Source organism: Camponotus vicinus, unplaced genomic scaffold, assembly GCF_025532165.1.
Source record: "Camponotus vicinus isolate PSW18456_S1 unplaced genomic scaffold, iyCamVici1.0 SCAF_12, whole genome shotgun sequence".
Taxonomy (NCBI): domain Eukaryota; kingdom Metazoa; phylum Arthropoda; class Insecta; order Hymenoptera; family Formicidae; genus Camponotus; species Camponotus vicinus.
The window spans coordinates 11738092-11757205 of NW_028141948.1; the positions used below are offsets into that span (position 1 = coordinate 11738092).

The window sequence follows — 19114 nt, forward strand, 5'->3', positions numbered from 1 at the left end:
TATATAGCAATTTAGTACTAAAACACTAACTATTTGCTTTATAAGAGACAGATAATTAATTTAGAAATATTATTCAGAAGTGATTCTTAATTTTATTATTTTTATAAATATGTTACTTAATGTCAGAACATATGTCGAGGGTTTATAACAGAAGAGCGTATCTTTTTCTAATTTTAATACTAAGTTGTAATATTAAATCAGAGATTAATATTTTGCAAATCCAGAAATATGCTTATATCCTAATGGAAATCTCTTTATCCAAAATGATAATGGAAATAATATTCCCATGTATAAAATTCATATTTTACAATTTTCATTTTACATTTCTTCCTTGTTCTTATTAAGTTGCGATTTCTGGCTTTTAATAAATAATAAAACACATTCGAATAATTTCACTTTCAATGTGATAATCATAATATAAATTATAAATAATTATAAATAATGAGTATCAAGATATGATTATAATATTTTAAAATTGTGTAATTTTTTTTCGACTGCATTTCATTTATAGCTTAATATTGTTCTTACACATCGTACATATTCATAGAAATACTGATAAGCCCGAAATTTGCTCATTATAATGTTATAATCGTAAACAGTCGTTTCAAAATGGAAATAGGTGGTGGTAACATCGTTGAATTTCCTTGGGCACATATTATGTTACCCTGCAGAGAGCTGCAGAGATATGTATGTAGGCAAGGCCGATGCAAATTGACTCAAAACCGAACTTTGTACACGAATTAAGTACCGAATTAGGTTCACACGAGAGGCAACATCAACAAGCTAAATGTTCGTGGAACGAACATGCGTGGAACGTGTTTCATGTTATTTTGTTTTAAATTATATATAGAGTTGCGAGTTTGCTCATCATTCATGATTGCTTAATATACGTGGAGTTACAAGATTAAAAATACATTAGACACACTATTGAAATAGTAATATTATAAACTTATATTACTTTACTTATAGGGACGCGTACGTTATATCTCTTCTTGAAATAATAATGAACGTCAATTCCCTTATCATTTTAGTATTGATTTTCCATTTATAGCGTAATACTCTTGATAATATCTATTTGAGAACCCGAACAAACTAAATAAGTACAGTGGGACAAATAAAAAAAAAACAAGGTTAATTGTTCTCAGATATTTGTAGAACGTATAACATTATTCATTATGGATCGTATCTTTTTTTATTATCTGCAATAGAAAAAAGTAGTGCGAAAAATGACCATTTTGTAGAAACTCAATTAAGTTTTTTAATATTATTTTTAATATTTTTATTGTTTTTGGTAGTTTAAATAAATAATTCTGACTTAAGACTCTAGAAATATGTTCAGTTTGAAACATTTTTTTCATTTAATAATCAGAATTATTCTTTTTTAACTCAAAACATCAAGAATTATAGAATTATTGAAAAGAAAATCAGAAATTGTAATTATTTATGATTTGCCAACTAATACATAAGAAATTTTTTCTCATCATTTTATAAATTAATGTATTTAAAAAAAAGGTGAATATTTTAATTTTAATTTTAATTATTTTATCATAATCTTTATATTTTAATCTATCACATTGTAATATAAAATGTGAAATATTTTATAAAATACAATCAGAGTTTTAAATTATTTTATTTAATGCTTTTATGCATAAATTATTAGAATTTATAATTCTTTATTTCTTTTTTCATAGAGCAATGTAGCAATATTTTTAATATTTCACCAAATATTATTTCGTAAAATAATGGTCTTTCTATAGTGCAAAAATCATTACGCATTGTAATGAGAAAATTATTCGGCACGATCTCGTGTAACTTAAGACAAAAGCTAAGTGGTAGCTATTGAATTGTATTTCGAAAGGTAGCGAGGAACACCGGCGAACTATCCTTTCACGCACAAAAGGAAGTTCCTGATATATGAACCAACCCGACTTGTTCTTCGCCATTCATTTCTCACAGATGTAACTTTGGGCAGATATGAACGAGAATTCGTATATAACATATATTATGAAATCTACAATGGCACGTCGAATAAATGTGAATTATTTAATATACGATTGTTGTATGCACACCGTTTCTATACATCCAAAAATATAAGAGCGCGAATTCCTCTCGTTACACATACTATCTGCACGAACATAATGAATTGAACGAATTATTTAATAAAAATAGATAGATAAATAGATAGATAAAATAATCTTTGAAAAATAAAATTCAAAAATCAAGAATTATAGAATTATTAAAAAGAAAATCAGAAATTATAATTATTTTGACTTGCCAGATAATAACATACATAAAAAAAGTGTGTTTTATATCATGTTGATAAATAATTATTACAAAAGAGTGATAACATTATTGTTGCACTTTTATTTTCATCAAAGATTAAGAGTTTACCGTGATCTGACAGCAAAACGACAATTTAATATTGATTTATATTAATTTTTAGCATCGATAAATCACATACTTATATGCGTATTATAAAATCACAGAAATATGTACATGTAGTAACACATAACTTGTTATATATCATGCTCAATTCAGTATAATAATCATAAAATACTATTGGAACTAAATGGAGAGAGAGTGCAGCGTTTTTTGATTTTTTTGACATTTATCCTTTTAAAGTTAATTGAATTTTCATGTTAACGAGCAGGTCGACAAATCCAAGCCAATTTCCGGTATTAAACATTTCTATAGCGTTTATACAAAAGTTGAACGAATGGTGAGAGATTTGATACCTTTCAATTAACTTTTGTGGTGCACTTTGAAAGTCAAGATGATTTGCACACACAGGGTATCGCTTTATTTTCATTTTCAGGTATTTTTGAAGAGAAACTAATGTACCGAGATACTTCAATCATTCTTCTCATATTATTTATTTATATCAAATCGTATAAAAATCTAAGATGAAATTTCGAAATTCAAGCTTTTTGGAAAAATGAAATAGAATTAATAGCATTAGAAAAAAAATTAAATTGTATAATACCGTAATCATGTATTTATCAATTTTATTACCAGGTTTATTTTTGTTTTCACGAACCGTTTATAATAGGTCATCTGCGGTAAAATCGCCCGTTACATCGGTTATATTTTATGGTAAATTGAGTTTTCATATTATACAATTATGCGGAAAAGTTACTTGCTATATCCCTTTCATCCGGAGCTTTGTGTACGCTTTAAACGCGCCGAGTCATTTCCGACACATGTGATTCAAACACGTACACGTAATAACATCGGATAAAAATGTTTCGAGTAAGATGAAAGATGTTTTTATATTCCGCGAACGTGGACGCGTGGTTGCATTTTACGAGGGTAAATAAAGCAAGGAAATACGCGACCGGGCGTGTAAACTTCTCTTCGGTTTCCCCTTTAGTTTTTAGCCGTTCGATCGATTTTAATGCAATTCTCGACGATCGAAGTTTGTCGCGTTTCGAAATGTAATGCGATATTCACCTTTACGAGCTATTCCTCCGTATGCAAAAGTTACATATATGTATATTAAAAGAGAGTCTTAATTATATATAAGTATAATTTTTAATTTACCCATATGTTTATATTTATATTGTAGGTACTTTTATAATATATAAAAGTGTGTGTGTATACACAGAAAAATACAATATATTTTGTTCTTTAAATTTATTCTTTTATTCCTAAAAAGTTATATTTAAAAACCATAAATTATTCAATTATAAAATTCATTATAATTACGTCTATAAAAAATTGTTTTTCTTTATTTCCGACTTTAAATTGTTGAAATCAAATTCTGATCATTGATGTTTATTTAAATGTCGATTAAAAAATAATAATTAATTCATTACTGAAGAATATTATTTGCAATAATTATTAATTTATTTATTCAATCTAAATTTTAACTTAATCAAGTAGAATATATCTGTCCATTGTTGACACATCAGCTGCTGCTATTCGTATCCTTCGTTTGAGTGTTGGTGCGATCGTTAATTGAGAATATGGATATCACGATACGAGAACTCGATAACGCGGCGCGTCGTAGGTAATATGCCGATATAATCAGCGCCTATTGCTAATGAATTAATTAAGTTATCAGCAAAGGTGACAGAGATAGATACCTAGAGAAAAAAAAGAGAAGAGGAGAGAGACAATTCGTGCCTCGTCGATTGAATATTAAAGGATTGAGTATTCTAGTAGTTGAATTCAGCGATTTTTAGAAATATCTGTAAAAGATCGTAAAAGATTTCGTCTTAAAATTATTTCTCACCATTTCCAAAGCAATTATTTTTAATTGTATCAACAGTGCATGTAATTTCTCATAAAACATTATCATTAGATATCAGTGAGATTAAGTTCGTTAAAATGAAAACTTATATCATTTTCAAATTTGTCGTTTTGTTTCTAATTATATCGCGAACAATTTTAATATTTTAATATTTTTTTTTTTATAAATTACAACTACGAATTATCCAATCTTCTCACTTGTACATCGAGCATTTTTATCCATTCACAGAGAATTTATTACCAGTAATTTTAAACTACCATGATTGCGCATTATCTCCAATTTCGTTGCAACCGTTCTGCGATAATCAGCACGTAATATATTGTCGTGCCAAATGTCCCTACTTTGCTACATCGCGTTACTACCCGCGTTTAACACAATTTCCTACGCTCTGCCTTCTGATCCCTCATTTGTCGCTACGATTCCGAATCACGCGACTTCAGACCGTCCATCGTCGTATCGCCGCAATATAAATCAACGGAGATCTTAAAGATCAAAAGGGCTTGCTAATTCAACACTCCGATCAGAAATCAAATTTGAGAATATATGGTATAATTGAATGCTAATTTATTGCTAATTGGTTTGCTAATTAATTATGTTATACATACGAATTTGATTTCTCATGATAGGATCATCTCTCATGATCTGATATTATTTCTCATGATATCAGATTAAGGTTTCTTAGAAACGGTGGGCGATAAAAGTGTGATAGGAGCTCGTAAGTGCACGTTTAACGTAGTATTATCGAATATTAAGATCGCGGTAACGGAATCGTACTTTGTGTTTTTTCATTTATTACTAATATTAAATACATTTTATTATTTTGTTATAATCAAAGAAGAAAATTACATAAAATTATAAATATCTAATTAATGATAAGATTTTTTTATCAATTAAGTATTTATTACAAACTTTATCAATTAAGTATTTATTACAAAGTAGCATCTTATTTTACTCACAAATAAAAAAATTTAAGGAAAATGTTTTCTTCTTTACAAAGAATGATTAATTTAAAATTGATCTTTTTTTCTTTTTATTCCAAAAATAGTTAATTAGAAAAATTTAATATGAATACTTTCTCTTTTATTTTTTTATAAATGTTTGTCAGTTAAATATATGGAAACTGATATTGCATTAATAAATAGATTAAAAATAGGTACATATGGAATAAATAAAAAATTGGAAGAAAATGAGAAATTATATTTTGATAAGAAAAATTATATTTAAAAAAAAATATATTGCGTTACAATATTATAAGTCAACATTATATATATATCCATAAAGAATATAATTTAAACAGAGTTATCAGTGACAAATTGCAGCATTGTTCATATCTTGGATAGCTCATAAGTGAAGAAATGCTTGTGTTAAAAAATGGGATTATATAGAGTAGACGTAAAGCATTTTCATCTTTCTTTTATCTGCATAATATAAAAAATGCCTTGATATTATTAAAATTAAGCGCAGGCTTGCGATTGTAATATATTTTTAGAGTGTTGCACGCTAGAACCGCAATTACAAGCTTATTTTTTTCTTGCTTCTCGCCATTACACGCCGCCATACATCACTCTAGTTTAAGACATGCGACGAAGCTGCGATCTTGGCTATGCGCTCTATTAATAATCGTTATTAGCATATTAAGGTGAGTAATATTTATAATTATATACTCTTCGTTAAAAGCACTCGTGACAATCGTGACATGATGTCTTACGCGAAAATCAAGTAGTAGAGACATATGTATGCAGCGTCGTATTATCGATTCGCCATTTTCTCTCTCCCTTCTTTTCTCTTTCTCTCTCTCTTTCTCTCACAGCAAAGTTACGAATATGTCGCGAACGTCACGCACGTCATGCTGCGTGAATGCGTGACTTAAATATGGAGAGGAAATTGTTAAGAAATTGTTAAACTAGCAAAAAATGCTAAAAAAGGAATTTGAACATATTTTAAGAGAAAGTATCTCGCGAATGTAAAATTTTTTAAAATCGTTGTTATTATTTTAATAAGCGTTTTGATTTGAATTCGAATTGAATTGCATATAAGTTGCACACAACTTAAATATATTTGTCATCAAATATCACATTTGAAAAATGATAACAATTTTATCTATTAAGTTAAATACAAAATTATTAATTACTAGTTATATTTAAAATTCAATAAACATATTTAAAGTGTATATAATTTTCTCATTTGTATAAGAAAAATTGTGCATATACATATTTGCATTCATCACATTAAGTTTTATTTTCATTGTTTATTTATACATTTATTTATTTACATCTTTTCATTCAGATAATTTATTCATGCAATTTTACTTAAATCATACTTTTGATTAAAAAGCTATATTTAGAATGTGTTAAAAACTGTAAAAAAGCGCGATATCCAATAAAGATCACCGCGGGAGATGAAAATGCGGGCGGAAAGGTATTTTTCCGAGTATATCAGCAAGTCCAATCAGGCTTCTCAGCGAGTCGTGCGCATATTATTTTTAGTTCGCCTACCCTCGACATTTCGCCAGCTGGTGAAAGATCGAGCGCGGAAATACATACGAAGGTCCCACGATGAAATGGCAAGGACGAAATTATTATGAGCAGAACACGATGTATGTGAGATCTCTGAACATTCTCGCATGTACATGCGGTAATGTTCCCTATGACTGTTGCTGCAGCTCGCCGCAAGGAGTGTATTAATTGAAAGTTTCGCACAAATGCCATTTGCTTTGAATACATGTTTGATGCGAGCAATTATCTATTTACATGAAACGTGTGTATCCAAGTGTGTATCCCATCAGTTATTCTACCATGTATCAATAGAAGATGCAATAAAGGTAGAGACGAAAGTAAATGTGAATAGGAAGATTATTTTTATCGATTATTTTTTGATTTTCGATGAATTGCTGTATCATAAACGTATTTAACTAATGAAAAATGACAACTGTGCAAGTTTAACATCCTAAACTTTAAATACATAAATAGATTTAGATTAGATATTTGACATTATTGTAAAACAGTTTGCACTCTGTAAGGTAATATGCATGAGTCGCGATATTGTAACGTCGTATTATACAGGCTTATTAATATATTCAACGCGGCACACTCGCCTCCTCACTTTCCACCCCGTGTGGAAGAGCTGGCAAAGCCAGAATTAGCCGGTTAAACGCGATAATTACGAGAACCTATTATTCGTAGCAAAGCTCTCTCAAAATATATTTTGCTTCAATCTGTCCCAAAATGAATCTTCATCCATAGTCTCGTTTCGCTGGCAAACAAGATGATTGTTATTTTCCCCGTATACACAAATATGTACTCAAGTAAGCACATCACACGCTCTCTTGTTCGTTTGCACATTTGATAGAAATTCTTTGGCTAAACAAAATGCATTATCTTTCGGTAAAATTAGGTCCGCGTCTGAGAAAATCACGCTAAAAGGAATGTTGTGTCGGATTAACTATTTCAAAGGCAGATTTACAGCAAAATAAAAGTTTCTTTATAATTTCGTATAACACACAATGCGTTTTAAATGTCAACGAACGTACATGATATGAAAAACGTTAACAACATTAAATTTTAAAATTTAATATAATCTTTATTATAAGGATAATAATTTAAAAAATGAAATTTTATTGCCATTCACAATTCAGGAAATAAATTAGCGGAAAATATAAATTTCTATCTGAGAGATTCGAGCGAAATATTTTTCCAATTAATTCTAATTAAATTGTCTCATATATTTTTTCTTTAATCCACAAGATGCATCGTATATTGTTAAAAGAATATATTATTAAAAAAATGTATCGATATTTTATTTATAAAAATATATTAAAAGAACAACAAAAAGAAATATTTATACTGTTATTAAGTAAAAGCTACATGTCATTTAAATACGATCATTATTAACGTAAAATTATTTTTGTTATTCGTCTGCCCAAGCACTCGAACATCTTATAGTACGGTGTAATTGAAGTTTCGCGGGAGGAATGGAAACGAGAACGCGACTAGACAGACAAACAGGGATAGACTTTTTTAAAGTCCGAAGCGGAGTGCTGCCGGCACGTAGGCCAAGAAATTTGCGTAATACATGGAAGAAAAGGAAAGTGGGTGCGCAGTTAAGGTGGCGCGTTGACGGACGGATGGACGAATAGTCGGGCGGAGCCGGGATGCTGCGCCCAAGAGAAAAGCGAGAAAAGCCGCGGGAGCGAAGATTTGCAATGCTAACCAGGGACTGCATTAAACGGGAATTAATTTCTTGCTAACCGTCTGGAGTAGCTGCGCGCCTCGGGAGAGAAGAGGAAGAGATCTCCTTTCTTCTTCCCCTACGCTCTGCCAAGGATAGATAGGAAAGAGGAGAGAAGGGCATCTTCGCATACTCGTTGCCGTTGCCGAGCATTACTATGGATAATCCTGTCCCGTTTATTACGCTTCCACGGGACGAGCGTTAAGAAACGGTGACCATCGAGTACAGAATAGAAAATAGTCTCCCGAGCCTTTCTTTCTGGCTATCCTGGCGCGTTCTCGAAACCGGCTTAAGGCCCGGTATACTTGGCGCACGACGAAAACGAGCTTGGCTTGTGTTTGTCCACGCCGTAACGGCAAACTCCATAAATCTCCATAATTCAACCCAGTGAATCTCTGTGCACACCTCCAGTCCGCGATAGAAGCTTCTTTTGCCTGTCGCAAATTTTATTTTGATGATTTAGGGTAATTTTTCGATCTTTTTTAAACGTTAGATTAATTGTCCATTTTTTATATAATGGCTTGTTTAAACTTTTATATGTACATATATGTAAAGAGATTTTTTTAAATATTTGAAAGAATTATTTAATGTTTGTAATCTGCGTCTGTATGTGTATGTATGCTATTACGATTATTTTTGTGAAAATGAATATAAATATGTAAATGCTTTACATTCTATATACATTTGTATGCTAACAACTAATTTTAAGTGGCCATTATTTACTTTAGATATTCTGTCATAAGACACAAAGCGTGTGCACGAGTAGCATACAAATTAAGATTTTGGTAATGCACAAAAGAGCTTATCTCATGAAAATCTACATGCAGCTATTTACATTTGTATTACATTGTTCGAATATTAAGTGTAGGTTTTCGGTTTATGCGGCATTTTATTATTTGCTTTATCTTTTTTATTATTTTTAAACTAATAATTTATTATTTTAAATAATCGTCTCACTGCTTTTGATATTTTTAAGACAATTTTAAAATATTATTAGTGAATGAAGGTTTGCGTTTGTGACTTTCCCAATCTTTTAGCCTGAAATCATTCGATTGAATTTTTTTGTCAGACAAATAAAATGCGAAATGTATTATAAATATTTTAGCAATAATCGTTTTTTGTAATAATTATATGTATCTCTCACATACGAGAAGAATAACTTTAATAAATTTATTTTAAGGACAATTATTGCTAAAATATCAATAGATCGATATATTTTCTCATGAATGTATTAACGTTGTAATAATAATGTTGTATACCAACCCCTCATGAATATAGAGTCACAAAATAGGCAATCAATTTTCAAATAATCTAATCATATTAATATAACCTGTCAATTTTATGCGTAACAAACCTATATTAACTAATCTACTAGTGAATAAATTTGATTATGCAAGAGTTTCTGATACATATTATTATTTGAAATGTTGTAATTTTGTTTTTGTAAGTGATAAACACACATTTGTCACATATTGAATTTTACGATAAATATGTGATTAAATAATTTCGATATATGGTAGCTTAATGAACGCTGGGTTAATTAATGTAACTGGGTTGACTAATGTAACTAATAATATAACTAATGTATCTTCATGATCAATATAATTTATTTATATTTATTATTTATGAATTCAGTATCACATATTAGGTAATAATATGCAGTAAATAAGAATTTTTGATTTTTAATACATCGAAAATGATTATTTTTTTTTTTGCTACGAGAGGTAAATAATAGGGCCTCGTAATTTGCTCTCACAATATATAGACATGTTATTTGTTTAATCCGTTTTCAATTTTTATTGATGAAACATATTTGCTTTCAGTAAACCACATAAATACGTAACTCGATCGTCACATCACCATAAAAACCAGTTCAGTTTTTAATTGTAACAATAAAAATAAATAATTTTGAATATTACAAGAGAAAAGCAATAAATATGACACACACACAGCTTGAAATATATAAATTCAATAAAATTTATATGTCAGCATATGTAAGTACGTTTATCAAATTAAAAAATGCGATAGAGCATATTAATCCATAATAAAACACATACATCTAAAATGTGTTATTATATCGAAAAATTTGTAAATATTTCGTTAATTAAAATATATTTTATCTATTTTTGAATAATTTATTTTTAACAATTTTTTATTTCTTTAAACTTCTATATTTTATATATAGATTTTTGTGTAATATTATATAATGTAAATATATTAAGAAATTATATATATAGAAACATATAATTATAAATTTTAATTTTTGTTATTAGAAAAATTCGAAAAATTAAAGCTTATTATTTTTTATTACATGTATACTTTGAAAAATGATTGTTTTAGAATATAGAAAGCGTTTCTTGTATTGTACGATACTTGTGTGCGTGTATGTGTGTGTATAGCATAGTATCAAATTATTGCTAAAAGGAAAAACAAGAAATCTCACGATTTCTCACAATCTCGATACTTTAGCGTAATATTTCATCTACATCAAAAAAGCTGTGAGATGAAGAAATATTACGCGCTCAACGAAGTAAAAAGCACGGTCCAGCAAATGGACTAAAATAATTTCTTCTTTCCATCCGGACTCGATGTTTCTTCCGTTCCCTCGTATATTCACACTCTCATTTCTCAGATTCTTTTCTCTCATCATCGACATATCAATTCTCCTCCAGCATTTCTCTCAGTCATACGATATCCGAATCGTCGGCAATTACTCCTTTTAACTTTATTCTTAATTTTTTGATATCTTTCACACATCGCATATGAGTGTCATAAAGGGATCTTATGCAAAGGCAAGCGGCTTGCTTAATGTGTCGCAAATATACGTATGAATAAGCAACAATATTTTTCGAAATTATAGAACGCGAAGCATATCCCGTTGACTATTGAAGAGACTATCTCAAACAATAGTCTGTTTGTGAGCTTTATATTCTACATATAATTTATGCAGTTAGAGAATTATGTAAGGCTTACATAAGAAGTTAGAGAATTATGTAAGGCTTACATAAGAAATATGTAAAAATTACATAATAATTATATAATAATTATATTCCGATTGATCAATCTGTAAGCCGCGAGTGACGTAATCGGATAAATAAAATATCAAATGCATTTCCGTATCGAAGAATGCTAATTATTAAATGGGCAAGTTGTATAATACATTTTACGGAGGCTATAATTTTTGACAGAAATTGATTTATAATTTTATTTATAATTCTGTGAGTTGTGCATAATATATTTGAAAACATTCACATGAGATCAAAATACACAGTAAAGAGAATAAAGAGAATTATATTTTTAAATTGTCACAATTTATAAGTAGTTTAAAATTGTTTATTTATTAACTTTATCTTATATTCTTGTTTCTCTTGCGACGCACTCATTATAAATTCCTCTACTCAAAATATAATCAAAATATAATGATATTAAAGCTTAGAACAAAATTAACATTTTTTTATTATACATTAGATGCTCAATAAGGAAGAGCTAACAAAATTACGAAGGCATTCAGAGATATATCATATTAGACGGCTCAAGTTCCAATTTAAAGCACCGCATATCGCATACTTGAAGAATTTTCAATTAAAAATCGCAACAATCTCCTTCCTGCATCAAATCTACGTCAAGACGTGTTCAATCAGATCACTTCATGCTCGTGTTACGCGAGTAACTTTTATGGGGCAGCCGCTGCGCAGCGCAGTCGCGTGAATCTTAACGATGTAATCATTTAATGGAGTGTCTGCCGTATCCCGGCATGGCTGCGAACAGGAAAATACGCAGCAAAATTCTCTCCGTGTTATTCTACCGTGATTCGCCCTGTAGATGGTAGCCAGATAAACTGAGGGCCAGCAGGGCTAAACGACTTAGTGACTCGGGATGCTCTGGCGAGTCGGCAACGCGCGTATACCGGAAAAATTGCGCTCCCGGCGAGAAAAGCTATTCCATCGCGGAACAACTTCTTTTCGTTTCGTATCGGATACACGGATTTTCACGAAATCTAGGGCACGTCCGGAAATTCCGTCAAGAATCGCGAAATCAGTGGGATCAGTGAAATTGCGCGAGTCTAATTATTTCCTGAAACTTGATTACATATCAGAACTTTATTCACCTTGAAGCATTTTATTCTGTAGAAATTATGAGATTATTAATTAAAGTTTTGAACTTAAATAAAATTTATAAGAATACAGTTTTCTAACCTTATCGATTTAACGCATAGAATAGGGAATTGTTAATGTTATGTTCTATATATTAGTGATGTAATAAAAAAATTGCTGTGTACTTTACACTACCTTTCACGTATGGAGTTTAATTAATTCATATTCGTTTTTTAATTTATATATTATATTAATAACTAATAAGAGCAAATCAAGATAAGCAATATAGTGAGTGAATTAAATTTCTTCAAGATTTTAATTTAATAGAAAATTACTATAAATTAAAAATTAGTGTAATATATATTATTATAATATTGCAGGTTTTTTTAAATTTAATTTGATGTAAGTTTTCGCGAGTATTCATATTGTATTTTTCAGCAAATTTTAAATCAACTTTTTCTATATGAAAACTTAAAACGAGATGCAATTATGAAGCTATTTAACATCTAAAATTAAAGGCTTTTGATGGTGGATAGAAGCAGTAGATGAAAGCGGCAAGAATGCAAATTGATAAGAAAAAACTTGAGCTAATTTTTACTAAAGCTTTAATTTAAAACAAATTTAATTCGATATTTTTTTTCAAGATAATTAACATGGAAAGTTTAAATGCTGTGAAAAAAGATATAGAATTTTTATTACAGAAAAATTATCTTCCCAGAGTTCTAAAGCTCGCAAATAATTTTTGCGGAATATCTTGTAAATGTAAAATTGGTATTTCGATTTATTATTATTTGAAGCATTTCACAATTAAAATTGATTATAATGTAATTTTTTAAAATAAAATACCGATACTTGAATGAAGTGACACGTCATAATAATGTTAGTATCAGGCGAATTTACAATCCGCTTGCGAGCAGTCTTGACTCGATATATCTCAGAGCGATAAGGAAGTATAGTAAAGACAGCTCGCGAGAGGCGAAGGAACGGACGGAGCGAGCAAGCGGCTAAGACAAATGGAGTCGTAGTTTACGTCGGTGCGGACATATAGGTGGTAGCTTTCGTTGGAAGAAGGACGACGTAAACAAACGTGGCGGACGACGAAATGTAGGTAGGTGTCGATGTCGAGGTGCGCCCCTCTTTCCCGGAGGGTGCGCATGGGACCGTATCTCGTGCACTGTCCTGTTCCCCTTTTCCACGAAGGGATGTGTGGCCGAACCTGATGGTCGATACGTGGGTCAGCAGCGTGCTCCACCGACAGCGCTGATGGGGTGGTTTACGAAATCCTCCTCGAGAGCCAGTACAATCCGACTACGAAGTATTCCCCGCATCCGACACCGCAAGTCCCTCCAATTGCGGTGGCTAAGTGCACGGTAATGATCGTTACTGATGTTCAGCATGAGAGGAGAAACGACTCTTCCGAACGTGCAGCCGATATGATCATTTGGGAGCCTCGGGAAATTTGCCGATAGATATTGATTTAATTCCTCTCAGCGTTTTTATTTATTTACGTAGTGCAGATAATCTGAATATATCCTAATCAATATTGCCGCTTGTGTGAATATAGTGAATACAGCGAAATATGAAAGCATTTTCGGATATTTCTCAATCGTACAAGATTGATTCATTTATGAGGGCCTATTTCTCTTTTCATATATTTTACATGTCTGGAGAGAAGCTTATATCAAAATAATAACTTTCTGTAATCTTGAACATCGATAATTATCATTTATTTTTTCCAATTCTTATTCTCATATTTAACTGCTTTTCCAGTAGATTTCTGGAGTAGATTGATATCGCGACATCCTTATAAGTGAAAGCTTTTGTAAGAAAGTTGTTTAACAAATTGAAGAAGCGATCTACGCTTTGAAACGACGTTTTGGCTTTATGGGCATCCGAGCAATTGCTGCAAGATACCACTTTGAGAAATTCCTATGGAAACTATTACTATTATTCAATGTCTTGTCAAAATAATCGATATCTAGCATTAACAAAAATGAAATATCATGATATATAATACAAAAAATCGACATACACATTTTTCATTTACAATCACGTGCACATGTTTCAAAAGCAATTAATTTTTCACAATAATCCGATGAAGATTGTAAGTCCCACTAATTAATTTTAAAAATTTATTAATTATTGTATGTTATAACTTCGAATTATAATTATTAATATGTACAAAAATAAAGATTTAGGTCATATTAATTGTCAATATTAAAGCAGATTAATAAATAATCAGAGTAGATTATACGTGATGTTCATAAAAAAGTACATATTCTGTTTTACTATTACTTATTAAAATATATATTCGAAATACAATTCAAAATAAAAATTTCTCATGTTTAACTTATAAAAAGACGAATTTAGAATACACCTTAATATAATCGATGATTTGTATTAGCTGATTAATCTATTGGCTTCACAATTATCGCGTGTCCATCGCGTCGTTGTTTTCTCAACATCGAAGCTACTTCATTTTCTCTCTCTCGCGATTCGACAAAGTTACTCTCCCTTCGCCCAGTGCACAATGGTTGTTCTTGCTAAAATCCCATTTCTCTCTTCCTCCTTTTTCTCTCTCTTTCCTTCCATCTTCGTCTTATCTTGGTCATTTTGTTGAATCGCAGGGTTGCTTGTCGCGGGACAGAAGTAGATCCCAACTGCAAGACGAAGTGGACTAAAACCACGAGATTGAAAATCGATTTTCGACGTGGCGATAGAACGGCCGCCCATTTGCCAACCTTTATTCGATTAACAGAGGGGCTTAATAAGAGTTGTCGACGCGCTTTGCGGTCGTGCAAATAAGGAGACCGCGGACAAAGGAATGTGGACGGTTTTATCGGGGATCTATGAAACACAATCGTCTATGCAAATGTCGTAGCCATTAAAGAAATGGACCAACTCCATTCGTCTCGTCTGTTTTTCACTTCTTGACTTTGCACACGCTTCTCCTCTTTCTTCCTCCCCTTGTTCATCGCTATATCTGTCGAGCGCGTTGAATCTACATTCTAGTGGACTCTGAAGGAGAAGTAAATCGAATCAGCGTGATTGGAAATCGATTTTCGATACGGTACTCAAAATCAATCTCTGAGACAGCGGCAAATAATCCCTTTGTACTCTTGATTGACATCGGCATTCAATGTCAATAATATAAGATACGCGACCACTATTAGCGACGAATTGGCTTATCCATTAGACTAGTTATTTTATCGCGAACTTTCAAAATCGTGAAAAAATTTAATGTAAACTATAGTGTAGAATATATCATGTATGTAAAAGATGTTTCATCTATAAAATCCGAAGCGAAATATCGGAAAGCGCAAATGCCACGTCAAGTCGGATATAGAGTTTTTCGAGTATGTTGGAAAATCGACATTATTTTCTTGATCTGTCAAGTAGGCGGAAGAAGATAGCAGCCCTTTCACATAGTATCGGAAATCCATTTTCAATGTTGCATCTTGGATTTGTTTCCTCTATTCGAACATTGCCTCGACAGCACACGAATGTGGCAATTTCCTGATAAGATAATAATGTTGTGATTGAAGAGGAGTCTGATACAGAAGAATAAAACGGGCAGTATATAAATTATGTTTCAAATATTAAAATAAATATTATACTTACAAATATATAATCTTACACAGCTGGAAAGAAATGATAAAACAATCAATGCCGATAAACACAATAAATTTTTTTATATCCATACATATTTTTTATATATTTTATAATTGAATTTGATATGCACATAATAATACATATTGCATATTTTGTTACCATCATCTTTCAGAGAAGTAATTCTCGGATAAATGTACTATCCATTTTATTTTAATTTAATGATAACGCAATAACTCTCTTTTTCTTAATGCATTCTTAAATAGGATTTAGTTTCTTGGCAAAAACGATTATGCTTTATCGGTATTGTAAAGACGATTCTATTTATTTAACTGTCCAAGCAGATACGTCTTAATACGACATATAGACGAAATAAAGAACCGTGGCTGCGTGAAATGGACTACCTGTACGTCTCTTTAATCTATTAGAAGCATTGAACATAGATTCCGTCCGCGGACGGTCAGGAGATTTACTCTCGTCGGTTTCTTTAACCCCAAACTCGCTTCGTCCATTTTCCACTTTTACGAATCGGACCGAGCTGCTTCCTATCTCTTTCACTTCCTGCGTTTCTTTTTATCTGAGAGCGAGCGCCGTCGTCTTATCTCCGTCCGCGTTGAGTCCATAGACTGTCCAGGGACTGAAGTGGACGAAGTAAGCGAAGCGGAATCCCAAAGCCGCGCAATTGGAAATCGATCTTCGACACTGCTGGTTCGGGTAATTCGTAAGAATGTCCTCGTTTCAATGACCGACGAATGACCGACCATTTGTCTCGATTATCCTGCGCAAGAACGGGCGGCTGCCGGTCTAGGATATATCCTTTGGAAATTGGTATACGTGGTTGCGCGTTAGTGAACAAATGTACACGTCCCCGGACATACGTGTACGCCTCCAAATCGATCCCTCGTCCTCCTGTATAACGGCGACGGAAAATTGCGAATGCGATATTTGCGGCAACTTCGGAATAAATGGCTGGCGACCAGCTTTCTTGCGTAGCGAACGTAGCAAACCGGGAGAATTTTCCTTCTCCATTCCGCATTATTTCGATCGTGAGTCCGGTTATTTGCGAACCTGTTTGTTTGTACGTAGTTCCGCATGTGCATACAAGTATATCCACTCCTATTACAAATTGATGTATGTACTATCTTTTTCATTGAAATTTACTGTGTGGATGGTTATTGATCAGATTGCACGCTCACGGGTGAAATCTTGTTATCACGAACAAAATATTTTATAGCACGACGTCGAAATAAAGTAAAAAATATTCAAAATTTCTTTCAGCTCAATATCAAATTATATTTTATTTTTATTAAACATAAGAATATATGTGGTGATTTTTTATCTTTACCAATAAATAATTTAGAAAAAAGTACTAGAGAGTAACTGATCAAAATATATAATATTTCTCTCTATAAATATATTTAATTTTTTTTATTTCTTTTTATTAATTTTTTAAAATATTTTGAGATACATTATTTATATTAATAGGTATTTTTTTATGATTTTGACAAGTACTATATTTTATCGTTGCAGGTTATTGGTTATTGTAGATATTTCTCTCTTGCACATATTTCTCTATGTCATCCAACTCCCTCTGGTCCGAATGTCAAGATTAGGAAAAATCGAAATATTATTGATCATATGGAAGAGAGATATGGAAAATTTAGAAGTAAAATGCCACCATGTTGACGTTGCTTAATAATCTCAAAAATCGAAAACAAGAAAATGAATTTACAAAGAATAGTTAAATTAGAAAAGAAAAGTCGAGAAAAAATCAAAAAGGAACAAATGGAAATTTGATTACAATAAAATTTATAAATAATAAAATATATGTATATTTGCTTTTACAGATTATTTTTTAGAACATTTAATTAAATGAATCTCTTTTTTCTAAGAAATTGTATGGAAAAAAAGTACTAATAAAATAAAAGATAATAAATATCAAAAAAATGTATATAAAATAAAACTAAGAAAGTTAATTGTCGATCTATTGCAATCAATTTAAAATAAAAAGGATAGTTTTTTATTCCTATATTTGCTTGAATTGCTTTTGTCGTTCTTTTTTTACCCTTTGTTTTTATTCCCACAAACATTCTATGCTCGCAATTCAAAAGACTATCGCGTTTCAAAAGCTGCGTTTGAAAATAAAATTAATCCAGTACTGTGTAAATTCGGCCAATAGTCGAGCGATCGTACATTTAAAGTTTAAAGGCGATTTACAAGCTATTGTTAAATTGGGAACTGGCAAGATAACGTAAAAGATGTTATTGCTCCCAACGGACGTGAGATAAATTCGATGCATACCAATGTAAAGCTATATAGTCACAACGACGATCATCTCGCTTGGACATGTGATATCGTTGGTGACAATTTATTTTAGCGAATACAAAGAAAATCGCAAAGCCTTTCATTGTTCCGTCGTTATCTCGTCCAATCGAGTCGCTGCTTCCGCTCCTGCGAAAGAGCTCTCTCTAATCTACTCCTTCGTATAATTTCATAAAGTAAATCTGACTGCAAACTTAATGCTAGACTGCACAAATTACCATCGTAAACTTCCCTTTACGAGTTCGGTTATCGTGAGGAATTATTTTCTTGATTTGGTCGTCGAAGAGCGAGGCAATGCGACGCACAGCGAAGGCGCAAACAGTGGAATAGTCGCAGTAGATTGCCTTGTTAGACTTTGGAACGAGCCTGCAAAGATTAACAATCGTCAGAGGAAATGAATGGAATGAGATAAAGACAAGAATACGAAGGCAGCATAATAGAAAATGCATGGGCCAGCAAGGAAAGTATAAAACTTGTTTGTTCTTATTTGGGAAATGGGGATGAATAATATCAATGTGCCTGCTATTTCCACGCGGATAAAAAATTCAAGTAGTGAACACATTTTTCTCAAACACAGATTATTGTATATATTTAAATAATTTTATTTATA

At 31.4% G+C, this 19114-nt stretch overlaps 2 long non-coding RNA genes across 9 annotated transcripts in view; both read right to left on the bottom strand.

The window, feature by feature from the left end:
• LOC145962458 (uncharacterized) overlaps positions 1–19114 on the bottom strand; it is a 345107-nt gene that overhangs the window by 201916 nt on the left and 124077 nt on the right. The gene's annotated exons all lie outside the window — the stretch shown is intronic.
• Positions 16241–19114, bottom strand: part of LOC145963350 (uncharacterized) — a 49165-nt gene continuing 46291 nt past the window's right edge. For 6 of the 8 annotated variants that reach the window (XR_014436134.1, XR_014436135.1, XR_014436131.1 and 3 more), the window contains one exon: positions 16241–18870. This is a non-coding gene — a long non-coding RNA (uncharacterized LOC145963350). The remainder of the gene's footprint in view (positions 18871–19114) is intronic. The other 2 variants (XR_014436137.1, XR_014436138.1) reach the window with 2 other exon arrangements.